This window comes from Psammomys obesus, unplaced genomic scaffold, assembly GCF_907164565.1.
Source record: "Psammomys obesus unplaced genomic scaffold, mPsaObe1.curated_primary_1811, whole genome shotgun sequence".
Classification (NCBI taxonomy): Eukaryota; Metazoa; Chordata; class Mammalia; order Rodentia; family Muridae; genus Psammomys; species Psammomys obesus.
Window position 1 is genome coordinate 6,588,455 of NW_026592710.1, and position 18,229 is coordinate 6,606,683.

The 18,229-nt window shown below is 43.7% G+C and overlaps 1 protein-coding gene across 7 annotated transcripts in view; it reads left to right on the top strand.

The window, feature by feature from the left end:
- Nucleotides 1-6,668: 6,668 nt before the first annotated feature.
- Nucleotides 6,669-18,229, top strand: part of Kif1b (kinesin family member 1B) — a 138,899-nt gene continuing 127,338 nt past the window's right edge. For all 7 annotated transcript variants that reach the window (XM_055615354.1, XM_055615355.1, XM_055615356.1 and 4 more), the window contains exon 1: nt 6,669-6,954. The gene's annotated coding sequence lies outside the window, so the exon portion shown is untranslated. The remainder of the gene's footprint in view (nt 6,955-18,229) is intronic.

Consider the following 18,229-nt stretch of genomic DNA (forward strand, 5'->3'; position numbering starts at 1 on the left):
CACACACACACACACACACACACACACACACACACACACACACACACCACTGTTTTGATAAATAAAATCAAAACAACAACAATGGAAGTAGTTCACACACCGGAGGCTTGCCGCGTGCATCATTCTGACAGAGCAGATCAACTGGTTCTGAAGCACGTTCAGGTTTCGATTTTCTGGTTCCAAAAAAACCTTGGCATGTGTGGTGTCACCATATGCTAATATTAATGAGTCAGACCAAGTTCCACTGTTGTTAAAATACTCACTGTTGAAATGAGGCATTAATTGACCCGTCAGGAACTTCTCATTATTTAATACAGAGCTTCATGCAATCTGTACACACGTCTGTACATCAAGTCGGTATCGGTTAATGTTTATAAAGACTTTGTATGGGAAAACAAAGTTTGGGGACTTGACAGGGTAGACATTCCTAGTTTCATGGGCCCAAAAATATAAGCAGTTCCTATTTTTAAGCATGCAACAGGAGAACTTGTGCTACCTGACCTTCGTTAGAGCAGCTGGAGAATACTTTTTCTTCAGGCGCCTGGAGAGCTCAGCAGAGGGCTCGAGAATCTTCCCTCCGCAAAATAAAAATAGGCCTTTCAAATGGTTCTGTCAGTGGAGTGGCAGCTTGTGGCAACTTAGAGTGACTGCAACTCACAGATGCACCCAAGCTCGGCTACCAAGACCCTGTTTCAGTCAACCCTCAGGTCTTCCTGTGGCCCCAGCGAGGACATCTGTGTCCCCTCCACCACCAGAAAGCGACATCCAACACATTTTTACCAAATCCTCGGCCAAGATGTGGACGCTTTTCCAGGGGAGGTGGCGACCTACTGTGTTTGAAAGCCAGGTCAGAGAGAGGATCATGTGTCCTGCCCACATGGCCTCTCAGGCGCAGCCCAGCTGCCATGGTCCCCAGGCAGTGGCTGTCTTAATCTACAGAGGATTACTTGCAGTATCATGGCTCAGATGCTTCTGGACAAATATAGTTTATAAGCTATTGTGTTTTTATTAACCCGGAGCCTCGCACTCCCTAGGCAAACACTCCACTGCTGAGCTATGTCCTCCAACCCAAGAACTATTTTAAAATAGTAAAAATTCCAGGACTTATGTACAGAATTCACCCATGTACCTATCACCCAAGGTTTTTTGAGGGTTTTTTTGTTTAAAGATTTATATATTCGTGTATCTGTATTCTATGTGTGAGTGGCTACATGTATGTAATTGTACCACTGATATGCCCAGTGGTCAGAAAGGGCAGAAGAAAACCATCAGGACTCCTGGATCTGGTGTAACTGACTGTGATGAGTCACCGTGTGGATGCTGGGAACCGACCCCGGGGCCTCTTTGAGAACAGCAAGTACTCTTAACCACTAAGCCATTTCCCCTACCCCACATTATAAAAGCAAAACTTCTTTTCTTTTTCTTTCTTTCTTTCTTCCTTCCTTCCTTCCTTCCTTCCTTCCTTCCTTCCTCCCTCCCTCCCTCCTTCCCTCCCTCCCTTTCTTTCTTCTCTCTCTCTCTCTCTCTCTCTCTCTTTCTATCTTTCTATGAGGCAGGGTCTCATTGTAAATCTCTGGCTGGCCTGGAACTCACTATGTAGACCAGACTGGCTTTGACTCACAGAGCTCTTCCTCTGCCCCTCGGGTGATGGGGTTAAAGGCGTGCACACTATGCCTGGCCTTTGTGTGGATTTTTTTAAAATCACATTTAAAAAAAAATGTGTATGTATTTGGCGAGGGAGTGCACGCTGTGTTCCTGTGGAGCTCAGAAGACAGCTTAGGAGGAGTCAGTCCTCTCCCTCCACCATGTGGGCCTGGGAATGGGGGTCACACCCATGTCAGCAGGTCTGGCTGCAGTGCCTTTATCCACTGAGCCATCTAGCCAGCCCATGTGTCTTTTTAAAAATGTTTTTGTGAGGTGTCTGTGCATGTGTGTATTTTTTCACATGTGTGTGGCACATGCCTTTGGAGGATCAAGACTAAGATCGGAGACCTTCCTCTATGTTCTCTACAGTATTCATTGAGGCAGGGTCTTCCAGCTGAACCCCATTAGCTAGCTTGCTTTGGGGGTTTCCTATCTGTTTTCCAAGCTCCAGAATTATATATGAGCTGCCACTCACAATTCAAACTCTGGTTCTTCTGCTGTGTGGCAAGCACTTTACCCGCTGACATCTCCTCTTTCTCTCTGTCTCTCTGTGTGTGTCTCTCTCTCCCAAGAAATAAAACATTAGGGGCCAGGGAGCTAGTGCAGTTGCTAAAGTGCTTTCCACATAAGGACGAGCACCTGAATTCAAAACCCGTCACTCATGTGAAAAGCCAGGCAAGGTGGCACTGTCCTGTAACCCTAGAGGTAGGAAGGCAGGAACCAACAATCCCTGTGCTTGCTGTCCACCCGCCTACAACCTCGTCTAATCTCAGTTAACTCTAGTCCCAGTGTGAGGCCCTATCTCAATCCCAAGGCGAATGTCTCCCGGGGAAGGATGTCAAGGTTGGCCTCTGGCTCCATGTATACATATGTGTTCACCTACACACACCGGGAGCAGGGCACAGAGGGACAGATGGAGAAATAGACAGAGACTGGCAGACAGGCAGAGAGAGACAGAGAGTGAAGAAATAAAGTAGTAGATTGGTTTGCAGCTTCTGTGTCCTTCTTCATAGTGTCTTTTCTTCTCCCTCCAGGGGTAATTTCATCCTGAATTTGGTGACTATGGCTCTCCTGCCTATTTTCCTACTTGAAACAAATGTCCTACACAACATGAAGTTCTTTTTCTTTTCTTTTACTTTCTCTCTCTCTTTCTCTCTTCCTCTCTCTCTTTTCTTTCTTTTTTCTTTCTTTGTTTCTTTCTTTCTTAACAAGCTCTCCTATCTTCTAGGCTGGCCTGGAACACACTGTGTAGCCAGGGACAACCTTGAACCCTACAGGCTGAAATTACAGGAAATAAAACTTCTTTACCTGACACTGGCTTGCCCTCTATTTTTCTTATCTCTTGTTGTGTAACCAGTTTTTATTCACCAGTAGAATTTACCAGTCAGTGCCTTTGGTCTCTTAAGCTATTTTGCTTCATAAAGATATTTTATATTTTTTAGTAAAATCCTTATAGTTTTACCTTGTCTGATTTAGGTTTTTAACCCCTTCCTTCCTTCCTTCCTTTTTTTTCAGGTTTTGTTTAAAGATAAGGTTTTCTGTGTAGCCCAGGCTATCCTGGAACTCACTATGTAGACCAGGCTGGCCTCACATGCACAGAGATCCACCCGCCTCTGCCTTCCACGGTGCTGGGGCTAGAGGTGTGTGGCACCCTGCCTGGCTTTTACTTAGGTTTTTAATCTACCTGAATTTCTATTTTACATGGTATAAAAAAAGATAACATTTTCTACATTTTTTGTTGTTGTTTTTTGAGATGGAATCTCGCGTAGCATATGTTGTCCTCAAACACAAGGATGACCTTCAACTCCTGATCTCTCTCAGCCCCCAGAGTGAGTCTGCAGTACCATGCCCTGCTCTGTCATAGTTACACAATTATCCCAGCATCCCTCATTATCATTTATAGGCTAACCCTGGCCCACTGGCTTGTAATCCTGCTGCGGTCATATGTTAGGTTCCCACGGCCTTGGGTGTATCTGACTCTCTGTTCCATTTCTAGGCGTGTATGTTCTTTCATCAATACAACAGAGCTCCACTCTGTGTCATGTTTTAGAGTCTCTCTAGAGGCAAATGGCTTTTCTCTCTCACCATCTTTGTGCTTTTCAGGGGTAGTGCCATCAGACAGTAGTGTATTCACTGTCACAATAATTTGTGATTTTAAAGGTCGAGGTTCTTTTATAAAAATATTTTAACTGAGCAATTGAATGACTGTGCAGAGTGTCTTCATTCATCAGAGGATCAAAAGGGCATGCATAGCAGGCTATTTGGCCTTATCTGTCTCTATCAGTGGGTCTGTTTTTGCTACCTTACTGTCTCCACTGAGATCGTTTTAGGTTGAGCTTCATTGAGTGTTCAAACCATGTAGGGGTTGGTAAACTTGAAGCTCCAAGCTTGGATTTAAGTGGGTGTCTCCCATGACTTGATGGAGCTCTGTTCATGAAGCCACCACACTTTCAGTCTGGGCAGGGCCTTCAGGAAGCTGAGTCGAGCGTCTATGTCTTCAGGTAGTATATCTCCCTGACTCTAGTTTTTTTTTTATATTATCCTTCTTTCTCTGCATTCTGCTTGTTCAAGCAGAGACAGTGTTTTTGTTTGTTTAATTGGTTCTTTGGTTTTGTGGGATAGGGTCTCTCACTATGTAACCTCAGCTAGCTTATTCCATAGGTAGCACAGGCTGGTTCCCAACTTGCAGAGATCTTCCAGACTCTGTCTCCTGAGTGCTGAGAATATAGACAAGCCCATCTTTCCTGGCTCAAGCAGGTTTTTCTCTGTAGCTTCTTATTTGCTTTAAAAACACTTTATGTTGTGTGGAAATATTAAAATTGTCCGTATTAATGAGGATGTCGTACTATGTTTAGACACGTATACACTGAATAGTGTTTAAGTCAGGGTCAGCACATTTATCTGCTTAAACATTTTAAAATATTTTTTTAATTAAAAGAATTGCATGTATGTGTGTATTTGTGTGTTGACGTGTGTACAGGAATGCGGGTGCCCTCGGACGCCAGATATGTCAGATCCTCCAGTAACTGGAGTTGCAGGTGGGTTGTGACTTGCCCAAATGTGAGTACTGAGAACTCAGGTCCTTTTCAAGAGCCGGAAGAACTCTCAGCTGTTGAGCCATCTCTTTAACCCCCCTCAAACATCCCTTCCGTATAGTGAACTCTTGAAGTCCTTTCTCCTTGCTTTCTGAAGTGCACGGTGTGTCGCTGTTCCTACTGTGCAAGTCAGAGCCTCTTGCCCCTGTGCAAATCTGTTTCCCTATTTCCCTATACGTGATGATTCATCTCCTCTTCCTCTTCCTCCTCTTCTTCCTCCTCCAGTTTAGGGACTGAACTCAGGGCCTCCTGAATGCCAAACAAGTGCTCCACCATTTAGCTACCCTTCCAGGAGAACTTCTTGTTTTATTATTAATGTCTGTTGAAATTTGATTTAACAATGTGTCAGAGGACGACTCTGTTGACTTGTTTCTCTCCTTCCATCTTTACGTGGGCTCTGGAGCTGGAACACAGATCACTGGCTCACCAGAAGCACCCTTCCTCACTGAGCTATCTTGGCTATCTTCACTGGCCCTTTGTTTAAGGCAAGGCTTCCCTAGGTAGCTCAGGCTGGCCGACAAATCGCTGCTCCTAATATTTTAAGCAATTTTATTGCTTGTATGTTTCAATATAAATTACATCAAATCCTTTTGTGGGAAGGCGGAGTATAAATAAATAAAACAAGAACCAGGCTTAGCGGCACACATCTTTAATCCCAGCAGTCAGGAGGCAGAGGTAGACAGAGCTCTGTGGGGTTGAGGCTAGTCTACTTAGTGAGTGGCAGGAGAGCCAGAGCAACAAAGTGAGACCCTGTCTCAAGAAAAAACAAAAACACAAACAAAAAACCAGAAGCAAGCAAGCAAGCAAACAAACAAACAGAATGAGCAATGTCCAATAAATGTGGAATAACTGGGGAGTTTGAGGACTTCAGTGGCCCGGTGATTTTCCAGAATCATTAGTGTAGAAAGTTAATTTCATGTGTAGTCCTTTCTCTACCCAGTAATACTGTATTAAAGTCAGGAATGAGAAAAAAAAAATCTTATTTTACTTCCAATCTCTGCTAGTAAATCCAAAACAAGTCCTCTAACCTTAAAAAGCAAAGTGATTGGCAGGTTGTCATTGTGATATTTTACTAAGTACTGAATCGAGCTGCTTATGAACGGCTGTGGGGCTTTTCTTTTGAGCTGAACCTAAATCTGATTTCTAAAAAAACATGGCTCGTCGCGCTTTTGTGTTCTTATGAGCTCTGGTAACCCCCTTCAGGGGCTTCTCTCACAGGCCTCGCAGTCCATTCACTGGGCGCGATACAAAGCGTTTTGTTCCTTTGCTCAGCACAGCGTGCCGTCTCCCAAGGAGACGCTGAATGCCCACCAAGTCATGCTTTCCCATTACTCATTCCTCCTTTTCTCCCAAGGTGGCGTGTGGGAGGTGTTGTGCTGGGGTTCGACAAGAATAGGCCAGGAAGCTTTCTGCTGGATACACTCATGCCCGCGCGGGGTTCCGTTCCCACCGCGCCGGGCTCGGCGGCTACACCGTGTGAGCTGTTTTCCAAACGGACAATGACTCCTCACTCGGCCGCTCCCACAGAATCCCAGCTCTCGGATGGCACCTGGACCGTCCAGTCCCGCCTGGTCACGGAGCCAAGCTTTTGTCCCCTTACGAAGCGGGTCATCCGGCTACACAGGCGCGGAGTCTACCCGTTAACACCCTTCAGGGGTCACCCAGGAGGGAACTCTGGACACCGGCTTCGCCCACCCGGCACGCCCGCACCCGCATCCGCTCCCGGACCACCAGGGGGCGCTCCAGCGTCTCCGCCGCTCCGCCGGCATCTCCCGCCCCCTCTGCCAGACTCGCCTCACCATTGGCCAGATGTCTCAAGATCTTCATCTCGATTGGTCACATTCCACGTCGGTCTCGGTTGCTGGGCGGGCCGAGGTGACGCGCGGCGCTCTAGCTCGGGGCGGTGTCCCGCGCCGGCGGCTTCGGGCGGAGTTTGGCGAGCGGTGTAGTCAGACGGCTGTGGTCCTGGGAGGCGACAGCTCGCCTCCGAGCTTCTCTCCGCTCGTCCGCCGCAGCCACCGCCGCGCCCCGGCCTCCCGCCGACCCTCGATGCAGCGCCGGGCGGCTGCGTGATGGGGCTGCGGAGCGGCGCCCTGCGGCTCGCGGCGGCCGCTGCTCGCGCTGAGCTGCGTCGGTGCCCGGCCTCCCGCGCCCCTGCGCGCCGCGGCGTCTTCTGACTCGGCCGGCCCGCCCGTCGGTCCGCAGCGCGGCTGAGGTGAGGAGGCTGGGGGGAGGCTGAGGCGGGGCGGCCGAGGGGAGGCGGTCGGGGGTGCTGCGGCGCCGGCGGAGGGGCCCGGCCGCTCCCGCGGGAGGGACCCCGGGCCGGTGTCGGGCCTCGGGGGCGAAGCGAGGACGCGGCGCGGCCGGCCGGGGCACCGGGTCCGCGGTGAGGAGCCGCGCCCTCAGCGGAGAGACCCGGCTGGCCGGCCGCGAGCCCCGGGCTTTGGGCCAGCGGCCGGCCGGTCCCCCGCAGTGCCCTGCACCAGCCTTCGGCTTACCCCCGGGCTGCCAGGCCCCGCTCTGTCCGCGGGCCAGCCGAGCCGTCGCTCTCCCTCGGTATCTGCGCACATTGCAGCTCTGAGGGAGCCGGCCCTGCCCGGCGTGAAGCCAGCCGATCTTTCCCTACTTCTGCTCTCTCACCCCCATTGTGGTTGGCATCAGGGTTCTGACTTGGGAATGTGGCAATGCCCCTGTGCCCGATGTAGGTAGGAAAGGGCATCCGGTGGAGCGCAAGGGCTGGACGGAGGAAGCGATGCAAAGGGAGGGGGCTTGTTGGATGCTGGCCAGCTGGGAGGAAGGCTGGTGTGGGCTCGACGTTCTGCCGACCAGGATTACTCTGGCAGCCATATTGGGAGGATGATCTGACAAATCCTTTAGGAGCCAAGTCCGGTTGCTGGAAGGCACCGAGTGACAGCCCTGGCAGCTTTCAGGGTGACTGGCCACACCAGAAGCCAAGTTGTGGGGGTTGGGAGGCCGCCCGGAGCAAGCTAGTCATTGTTCATGCAACGCAATCTCTCGCCTACTGTGAAAGCAAAAATGAGCTACAAAATCACTTTTTCTCTTGGGTGAATTGCTATAGGAGCCTTCAGGGTAAACTGGATTGAAGATTCCATTCTAATTGGGGTGAAATTCTGCATTTCTGTACTTATCATCGATACCCATTGCTGCTTTGGCCCTCAAAGGCCTGTTGATGCCTTTCCTGTGCGAAGGCCACTTTACCATGTTGGAGGCGCTCAGCATATTGCATTACGTGGATAGATTTGCATAGTGTCTCAACATGCAGAGATTAGGTAAACTGGAATATTCTGGTAGCAGAGAAGACTTACAGCAGTATTTCTGAGGATGCAGGTTGTCATCCTTGTGGAATCTGGAGGTAGCCTAAATTAGATTGTCAACAGATCTCTTGCGTCTGTTGCTCTCACTGTTCCAAGCAGCTGTTCTGCCAACACTAAGCTGCTGCTTTGTGTCATGATGTGCCCGTCTTAACCCAGAGAAAGTGGTGATTGGCTTTGAAACTGTTAAAAAGTGATATTTTAGTGGGTAATTTATTTAAAGGCTGGCACTTGGTGCTCTTGGCTTAGTCATAACAAAGTGTTAGCTTGGGTTCTCATTTGAGGAGTGTGGTAGTGTTTTCTAATTTTGTTAATATCGATTATGAAGTAATTGATGTTGTTAATGTTCTATTTTGAGCATGGACTTTGAAGATTACTCATCTTGATGTTTTAAAGTAGATCTAGAAATGATCAATAAGGCTCAGAGGAAGCCTGAAAATGTGTTTTCCTATATTTTGAACATGCACAGGAACTGGAGAAATGACTCCTGCCATCCTTATGTGTACACACACACACACACACACACACACACACACACACACACACTTGTTTTTGGCAATGGAGGCTGTAGATCTAAGCCAGGTCTTAGACATTAGACAAGCTGTCTACTATTGAGCTATATTCCTACTCTCCCTACTCCATTTTTTAATGCATAAATTCCTTATTTAATTTTTTTGTCTACTTAAGAATAACTCCTAAAAACAAATTGTAATGTTTTTCTAAGGAAAGTCAACACACTTTATTTTTTTTTGTAATTTTTACCGTTCAGTAATCTCTTTAAACTTCCAACGACACTAATTTTCTCTTTAGTGTACTGGTTTATTTTATGTGTGCGAGAGTTTTGCTGGTTTGTATGTATGTGCACCATGCGCATGTCTGGTGCCCTCCAAGGACAAATGAGAGCCAGATCCCCTGGACCTGGGGTGACAGGTGATTTGAGCCACTGTATGGGTGCTGGGCACTGAACCAGGGTGCTCCTCAAGAGCAAGAGGTGCTTTTTAGCTGCTGAGCCATCTTGCTAGCCTGTACATTAATATTCACGTAATATTCAAGTACATTAATATTCAAGAAATAAAAATGTCTGTTTCATGATTCCATGAGTAGTTTTAAGTATATGTAAAGAACTGAGATTAAGTATAATTTAAACATTTGATAAGATTAGACCTGATTGTGAATTTGAGATAGGGGAAAGATTTTTTGAATCTGTATATGTCTTCACTGTTGAATATTTTTATCCAATTAAGTACAGTTTCTAAGGCATAGGACAGACTGCTTTCCATTTCAGGACCAGCTATGAATGCACTTTTTTTTTTTTTTTCTTTACTAAGTTAGTGCAGGGAATAAATTACTGCTCAAGAGAAGTCTGTCAACAGTTTCCAAGGCCGAGCTTTCTAGCCTGTTTTTTCTGTTTGGTCTTGTTCTGTGTACAAAATAAAGGCCAACAATGACTCTTTGCTGCCTTCTTTGTAAGCCCCTTCCCAGGCTACTCACTGCAACCAGTCTTTCTTTCCCAAGAGTAAGCATATCCCTTTGGTCTTGTAAACTGATGTGATATAATTCACAGCGCCCTACAATTAAAGGCGTATCTATCGTTCCTATTTCACTGCGGCGTCCTCTTTTGAAAGAGGTCTGTTTGAACACATACTAGTAAACTTGTGAACTCTGTAGGAGAGTGAATAAATATGTATACTTCTGGAACCTTTATTTTGATGTAGGATAAAGCATTAAACAGATGTGGCTGTGATAGGAAATTCTTGTAAAAGGTGTGTGTCTTGGACTGCTGAGAGGTATTTTTGTTTTGTTTTATTTTTGTTAACAGCGCAGGGGTTGATTTGTTCTCTTAGTTGTTAGGAGTTAATTGAGCCCATACAGAGATTTCGGTCTTTATCCTAAGAGAGTGTCAGTGCCACCATTTGTTTTTAGACTCCTCTTTTAATCGCACCTAGTATAGTCCCTTTATTTCAGTGCAGTGAGTGCACGGCTCTGGTGCTGTGGGAGGCTTGTGCTGTCCAGTCGGCCTTCCCTCTTTCTCACGCTGTATAGTGCTCATGATCTCATCATTGTTTGTGGTTGCATATGCGGTGCAAGTTAAGAGACTGAAAATAGTGCTCACTTTGGCAGCACAGACACTAAAAGAATAAAAAGATCTTTTAGATACAAAAACTTCTTCTGGTTGGGGGAGCTGAGGACTGAACTTGTTAGGCAAGTGCTGTACCACTGACCTAAATCCTCAGCCCCATAAGGCTTTTAAACTTAATTTTACATTTTAAAAATGTACTGTCATGTTGTTTACAACAAAGCTTGTCGTTCTGTCATTATATAGTTTCTCTCATTCCCCCCTTTGGTAATTTGGGTACCCCTTGGTTTAGTTTTCCCTCCCATTCGGATTTTATTTTATTGTTGTTTTTGTGTTGCTAGGCATTGCATTTGCTGGGCTTGCACATACTGAGCGAGGGCCTTTACTATGGAGCTGAGGCTCTAGCCTCATACAGATTTTTCACATCATCTTGGCAACTGTCAGTGATTATATAAACAAACAGTAGTAGCAGCAGCAGTAATGATAAAAGTATTGTACTTATATTGAGCAGTTTCTATATGTCAGGTTCTTTTGTAAGCATATTTATTAACTTAATTCGTAGACCACCGTGCCAAGTAGATATTGTCCGTTTCTCCCATGAAGAAACTGAAACATGTTAAATGACGTCCCTGTCATCACTAGATCTCAGGAACTACCCTTCCCTTAAAATTCCTTCACTTTTACTCATGCACTGCAGTGCTTCTTTTCTGCTTAGTATTGTACCACATCTTTTAACATGTCATCGCTTTGCGAACTCAAATTTACCTTCTGTTCTTAAACCCTGATAACTTACGGTTTTCACTTCTGTAGTCTCTTTGCTTGTATGTTCCCATGTTGAGTCTCCAAGGCTCGGAGTCTCTTTTTTTCCTATGCTGATATCTGGGGGTTGTTGCTCCAGCTCTTTTCTTACACATGCCAGCTTGAGTCATTCCTGCTATCCATATCTTCCGTTCTTCCTCTGGTTTCATGGAGAAGCCTCACATAGGGCTGGGGATTTGTACTGCCACCAGTGTGGAGTCCCTCAGTTTCTTTTTGATGTTTGCTGAAGCAGGTCCGCTTGGTCCTCTCAGGATGTTTACAGTGGGTTAAGCCTCCCACTGCCTCTGCTTAGCAGAAAATGTATGTACTATCTCACAGGCAAAAAGGCATGAGCTCCTTCAACCTCCCCCTTTCTCTTTTGCAAACTTCCCTGCCCCCCACCCCTTTTTCCTCCAATTTGAGAAAGGTTTATTCTCTCTGACTTCAGCTAATCCCTTGGCTAGTGCTCTGTGTATCACTGGCTCCTAATCTTTTGAGATTTGTTTCATTGGTTGCTCCTAGTTCTCCTTCACCGACTTTCATCACTGTTCCTTCAACACGCCTGGCAAGTTCTACCTTAGGACTCAGATTCTGTCTTTAGCGTGGGTTGTGCGTTCTCCCTAATCTGCTTGGCTAGCATCTTCACCTCTTTCAGATTTTTGCTTCAACAAAGCCTTCCCTGACTTAGCTGCATAGCTACATACCGTTTCTCCTTTACTTCCTTCCCCTCAGTTACCTTCATGGTAGCTCACTGCTTTTAATGCCTCTTTTCCCCAGTAGAATGAAGGTTCCTTCAAGGTAGAAACTTCCTATACTATATATACAAAAGTGCAAGTCTGTTTTATTAAAAGAATAAAGTGATAAGGGGAGAAAAATTCCTTCTTCATTCCTGTCTGCTTTCTCTTGCTTATTACATCCAGTCAGTTATGCTGGGCGTTGGCATTTTCAGTTTTTGCCACCCCAGCATGAATGGTTCAAGTGTCCCCTCCTTCTCTGATCCTGTCCTATGCAGGTTTCTAGCCTTCATTGCGGGGGGTGGGGAGTGGATGCACATTTTACCCCTTTTTTCTAGAAGGGTGGCTCACCTAACGTGCTCTGTCCTCGAGCTTCTGTCTGCTTTTGTCTGTGGGGCTGGTGTTAGTCTTCTGGGTCCCCTGTGTTCCTGTCCACGGAACACAGCTAGCAAGTTCATTGAACACAAAGCTTTGTATAACTTTTAAAGGCTTGCTGAGTTGTTCAGTTTTGGTTTTTAAGAACTAGTACTTGGACTGTATGATATATATTCCAGGTAAAATAAATAATAAAATAAGCCACTATGCCACTATGAGAAAATTTTGTTTATTTATAATTTGTAATACTTACTGCCTTTGGAAAGTATTTGAGAAAATCACTATAAGCTCCATATATATGTGATTTAAAATATATATAAATGATTTAAAATATAAGTAAGCAAAAATCTGTGTACAGAGGAATACCTAAAAATGTAGCTTGCCTGAACTAATGTGGCTGTTTAAGTTTAGTTTTGAAACACTTAGAAATCAAAGCAAAAGGGAAAAGATAAAGCATAGAGTTTTTAATCTGGCAAAAGAAAAGTTAATAGCTTGTCAAGAGAAACTTTCTGATGCTAAATTCTAAAGTGGATCAGGTATTGTAGTGCATGCCTATAAACCTCAGGAGACTGAGGCAGGAGGAGGTAAACCTGTATTACATAGACCCTGTCTGAAAAAACAAAATAAAATTCAAAAGACAGTCTAAGGGAAAGGTGTTTGAGCATCCAGGTACAAAGGTATATGTATTAAGTCTTCTCAATATTTTCTAAGTGAAAGGAAGAAAGGCTGTTCAAAGGTCCTTTTAAAGCCGGTATAGTGTCACACACTTTTAATCCCCGCGCTTGGGAAGCTGAGACAGATCTTTGTGAGTTTGAGGCCAGCCTGGTCTACATAGTGAGTTCCAGGACAGCCAGAGCTACATAGTGAGACCTTGTCTCGAAAAGAAAGCAAACAAACAAAAGATCCTTTTTAAAAACTAACCTACAGGCTGGCCAGATGGCTCGGGGATCAGACACCCTTTCCTGGACTCAAGTACTTGAATTCATATTTCACATACCCCATAAACACATACACAAATAAAAACATAAATCTAAATCCATTTGCTTTTCAAGCTAGGAATATAGCATTATAACTAAGCTGTTTTTTTTTTTTTCAATGAAAAATATAATTTCCATTTAGAATACTTTATTGCAAGCTGATGAACGGTGGGGACTATTTCCTCCAATCCAGAGGTGCCTCCCCTAACCCCTCAGAATGGGGATAGAATCCAGGGCTTTCAACACACAAGTGGGCTGCATCTCCAACTGCAAACTGTTTAAGGCAGCTCTTGATTTCTGAGAAAAAACAAACAAACCATGTCAGCAGTGCAAAGGAAGATTCTTGATTTCAGAGTTGCAGAGGCAGGAGGACATATGTCTGGTAAATCTGAAAATTGTATCAGGTTATTTTAGACAGCAGTTAAAAGAAAACAGTTAGAGAGCCTGGCTGAGCTTGTTCAGCCACACTGGAAATTGAAAATCTGATCTATCAGAGACTATTGCTGTTCAGTCTGAGTCTTGGCATTGAGTTAAGATGCAAAAAGCAGCATTCTTGACATGTGATCTATTTTGCACTTTCACAGAATGACCAGAGGGTCAAAGATCAAGAATATACACACATACACACCTCTCCCTCTCTGCCTCTCTCAGTCTGTCTTTTTCTGTCTGTCTCTGTCTCTCATAGTTGCAGAGGCAGGAGGACATGGTGCACATACGTACACATAAAATAATTAAATAAGTAAATCTTAAAACTTGTGAAGCCAGGTGTAGTGGTCCATGCCTTTAATCCCAGCACTTGGGAGGCATAGCAGGCTGATCTCTGTGATTTCAAGGCCAGCTTGGTCTACAAAGTCCAGGAAGCAGAGTTGCACAGAGAAACCCTGTCTTGAAAAAAAAAAGTTTTTTGAGAAATTCCACTGAGATGCATAAAGTTTGGAATTGGGCAGGTGTTTGCTTCAGTAGGTACCTTAATCTAGTTTTTATTTTGAGTTCATTACACTAAGATAACTTTTATTTCAAAAAAATTATTATTAGCCCAATATTCTAAAGCAGCAAATTGACATCAAGGAATTTAAAAAATAGTATAATACACACACACACACACACACACACACACATACATACATATGTATTAGTTTGGCTTTCTATTGCTGTGGTAAAGACCTTGAATAAAAGCAGCTTGGATTGGAAAGGATTCTTTGGCTTACCAGTTATATCAAATCACCAAAGGAAGCCAAGGCAGCAGCTCAAGGCAGGAACCTGGAGGTAGGGACTGAAAGGAGAGAGCACTGGGGAACCCAGCTTACTGGCTTGCTCCCCATAGCTTGCTCAGTTTGCTGTCTTACACAACCCAGGACCACCCAGGAGTTGTGCTGCCTGGAGTTAGCTGGGCCTTCCCACACCAACCATCAGGAAAATGTTCCATAGGTTTGCCTACAGCTGATCTATGGAGGCGTTTTCTTAGCTGAGGTCTTCTCTTCTCAGATGACTCTAGCTTGTGTCAAGTTGATAAAAGACTAGCCAACACATCTGATATCCTTCATAATAAACAAGTATTACTCATTTCTGTTTCTTTACTTTGTGGAAGAATCAATTTGTTTTCTCCTTACTCCTAATAATCCATGTTGCCTCTGAGAGCAAATGGGAATCTCACAAGATCAAAGATAAATAGGCAAGATATGAGAAATATTCAAATGGTAAACTTCAATGTTTTATTGTCCCTTTAATATTAGGGAATGGTTCTGGAATTTTTGCTGTGTTCTACTTTGCTAATGCTTCTAACTATGCCATAAGAAGAAAACTAGTCAATAAAATAGTCTAGATCTGGGGTGTATAAGTGATTTAGAGTACAGATTGTTACCTCTCTAGCTGCTTTTCTTGTGTGTTGTATGCATGCATGTATGTTTATGTGTTTGTGTGTACATATATGGGGAGACTAGAGAACAAGCTTAGCAGTGGTTTGTTGGGAGTCTGTAGGTGCTGTTTTTAAACTATTTTATTTTATTTGGAGTTCTTTAAGCCTTTACCTCCCTTCCGACCCCCCCAACCATAGGTAGGAGAGAAAGAAGGTTAAAAAGGAAAGAGAATATAGGCTCTTTAGACTTAGTTACAGCAGGTTAGGGTTGTTGGGTTTTTTGAAAAAATATCAGTCTCAGTCATTAGGATATCTAGCAGTTCAGCAACAGCAAACAGCAAATGCAGCAGCCTTCTTCAGCCTCCATCAGTCTCCTCCAAGCCCTCTCTCCATCTGTTCATCTCCTTGAAGCCCTCGCCTTCTCTCTCTGGTCTTTCCTATTTATACCCTCTCAGAGTCCTCAGAATTGAACTAATTGCAGCTGGCAAAGATCATGCCCTTGCACAAGGCAGTTATCAGCTGTGGACAAACTAAAGGACAAACTAAAAGCAATTCCATATCCCACACTTGGAATTAAAACAAAAAAACCTGTTTACATAACTGAGCTTTTAAAGAAACCAAAACCTCCATTCCTGGAGTCATCCATTGTTTTCTGAGACAAGGCCTTTGATTGGCTTGAAGTTTATGGTGAATGGTTGCCTGGCCAGCAAACCCCACATGTCCTTCTGTCTCTGCCTTCCTGGTCTGGGATAGGTGCTTGTTTTGTTTTTGAGAAAGGGTCTCACTATGTAGTCTTGACTGGCTTGGAACTCACTATGTAGACCAGATCATACAGATTTGTCTGCTCCTGCCTCCTACCTCCTAAGTGCTGGGATTTAAGTTGTGGGACATCACACTTGGCAAGTTTTGAAGTTACAGTTCTCTGATGGACATCTTTTATAGAAGATTATAGTTATAGGTAATTTATATAGTAACTTTTATAGTTCACTTAATTTCAATTATGTATAAAATTTTAACTCATTTGTGAAGATGGTCTGTTTTTACTACAGAGTTAAATTAAAAAGTATAATCTATTACATTTTTGCATGTCCACGTTATTTTGAGAAAGTTTGTTTTTTCACTCATTGTATTTTTGTGGGAAAAGAAAATTTAGATGTCTATATTATTGGATGGAGTGTGGCCTAATTGTGCTTGCATAGCATGCATGAAGCCTTGGATTTGATCCACCTTACAGCGGTGTGGTGGTGTGTACCTATAATCTGAATTCTTAGGAGGTTGGAGCAGGCTGATCAGAGGTTCGAAGAAATGAGGGAGGGATGGGGGGGGTATAAATATGTTCCTTCCCCAAATGATGGCTCGTAGCTTTTTTTAATCAGAAAGGAATTTAATGGTTAACTAACAGGGGTGTGGTAGGAATGGAAAGAGATTTTATAGCTAGAAGCTGCACAATTTAGCGACTGATTAGATAGATAGAGGAAGCAAGCTTGTATTTGGGTGAGAGATATTTTGGCCTTGTTTGTGTGAGGTTAAATGAAATGCTGGCAGAACAGCTAGGAAAAGGAACTAAGCCTGCTACAAAATGATTGTGTGAGGATGTTAAAGATACTCATGTTTTAGTTTGTAGTTGCAAGACTTCTGTGTCAAAAGCCAGGTAAAGAGGATTCAGTGTCTCCTGTTTTATCTCTAAGTGTGAAGCTTTGAGTAATTTACTAGGCCCTGGGTAGAACACAAAAAGAAAAACAAATGAACAAAAAACCTCTTACAAATTTAAGTATTCAAAATAACTACCAACATTTTAGCAATCTTTTTTTTTTTCTATCTAAAAAATGTTTTTAGCATTTCTTAATGAAAAAAATCATTGTGCTTGGTTGATGATTTTATAATCTCCCTAGCTTTGCCATTTGAAGAAATTGGGTGACTTGTTCAGTATTTCTTCTTACATTCTGCTCTTGGATAATGTCTTTGAGGTGTTATCCAGATTCCCTTTACTTTCTATGTCTTGCAAAATGGTGAATCTAAGGCTTGATTCTACTGTCTTCTAAGGTAGTAGGGGCAGGGACACTTACTGGGTACCAGGTAGGTGGTGCTATGTATTTCCTATGTTATTTCAGTGTCCGGCTTCTAGTAATGACAAAATGAATTATTGTTTGCCTTAATTTTAACGTGTAAAATTTCTCTACCAACCACCCGTTTATGTAATGTGTTTAGCAACCAATGCTGATTGTGGCAGAAAACCTTTATGTCATCAGATTTGGAAAAGAGAAATATGCTAATTTCTTCTGTGTTTATTAGTTTTTCTATTAGTTTTTTTTGTTTGTTGGTAAAGAAGATTTTTACCTGTATCAACTATTTTGTTATCTTGGAATATTTTATACAAGATATATTGTTTGAATTTAAGACTATACATTTGACTTTTTCAGTGTGTGTGTGTGTGAGAGAGAGATCAGAGAAAGAGATCAGCCTCCTACATAGCTGAGGATCATCTTGAACTCTTTGGTCTTCTTGCCTTCAGTCTCCCAAGTGCTAGGATTACAGACACATGCTGCCAATGCCTGGCTGGTTTTTTTTTTTTTTTTTTTTTTTTTCCTCCCCCCCCCCCCCAATTACTCTATCATAAAGGAGGGGAACTTTACCCAGGGTCCTTCTTCTTGCTTAACTTATTTAGGTCTACAGATTTTAGTATTACTATCCTATATTATATGTCTAATATCCACTTATAAGTGAGTATATACCATATGTGTCTTTCTGCTTCAGGGATACCTCACTCAGGATGATCTTTTCTAGTTCCTACCATTTGCCTGAAAATTTCATGATTTCTTGTTTTTAATTGCTGAGTAGTATTACATTGTGTAAATGTACCACAATTTCTGTATCCATTCCTCAATTGAGAGACATCTGGGTTGTTTCCAGATTCTGGCTATTATGAATAAAACTGCTATGAACATGCTCAATCCTCATTCAGAAAGGCAAATGGGATGGACATTGGAAGAAGGTAAAAACAAGGAATAAGACAGGAGCCTACCACACACGGCCTCGAAAGACTCTACCCAGCATGGTATTAGAGCAGAAGCTGAGACTCATAGCCAAACTTTGGGCAGAGTGCAGGGAATCTTATGAAAAAAGGGAGATAGAAAGACCTGGGAGGGTCTGGAGCTCCACAAGGAGAACAACAGATCCAAAAAATCTGGGCCCAATGTCTTTTCTGAGACTGATACTCCAACCAAGGACCATTCTTGGAGATAACCTAGAACTCCTGCACAGATGTAGCTAGCTGTTGGCAGCTCAGTTGCCAAATGGGCTTCCTAGTTAGGGGAACAGGGGCTGTGTCTGACATGAACTTAG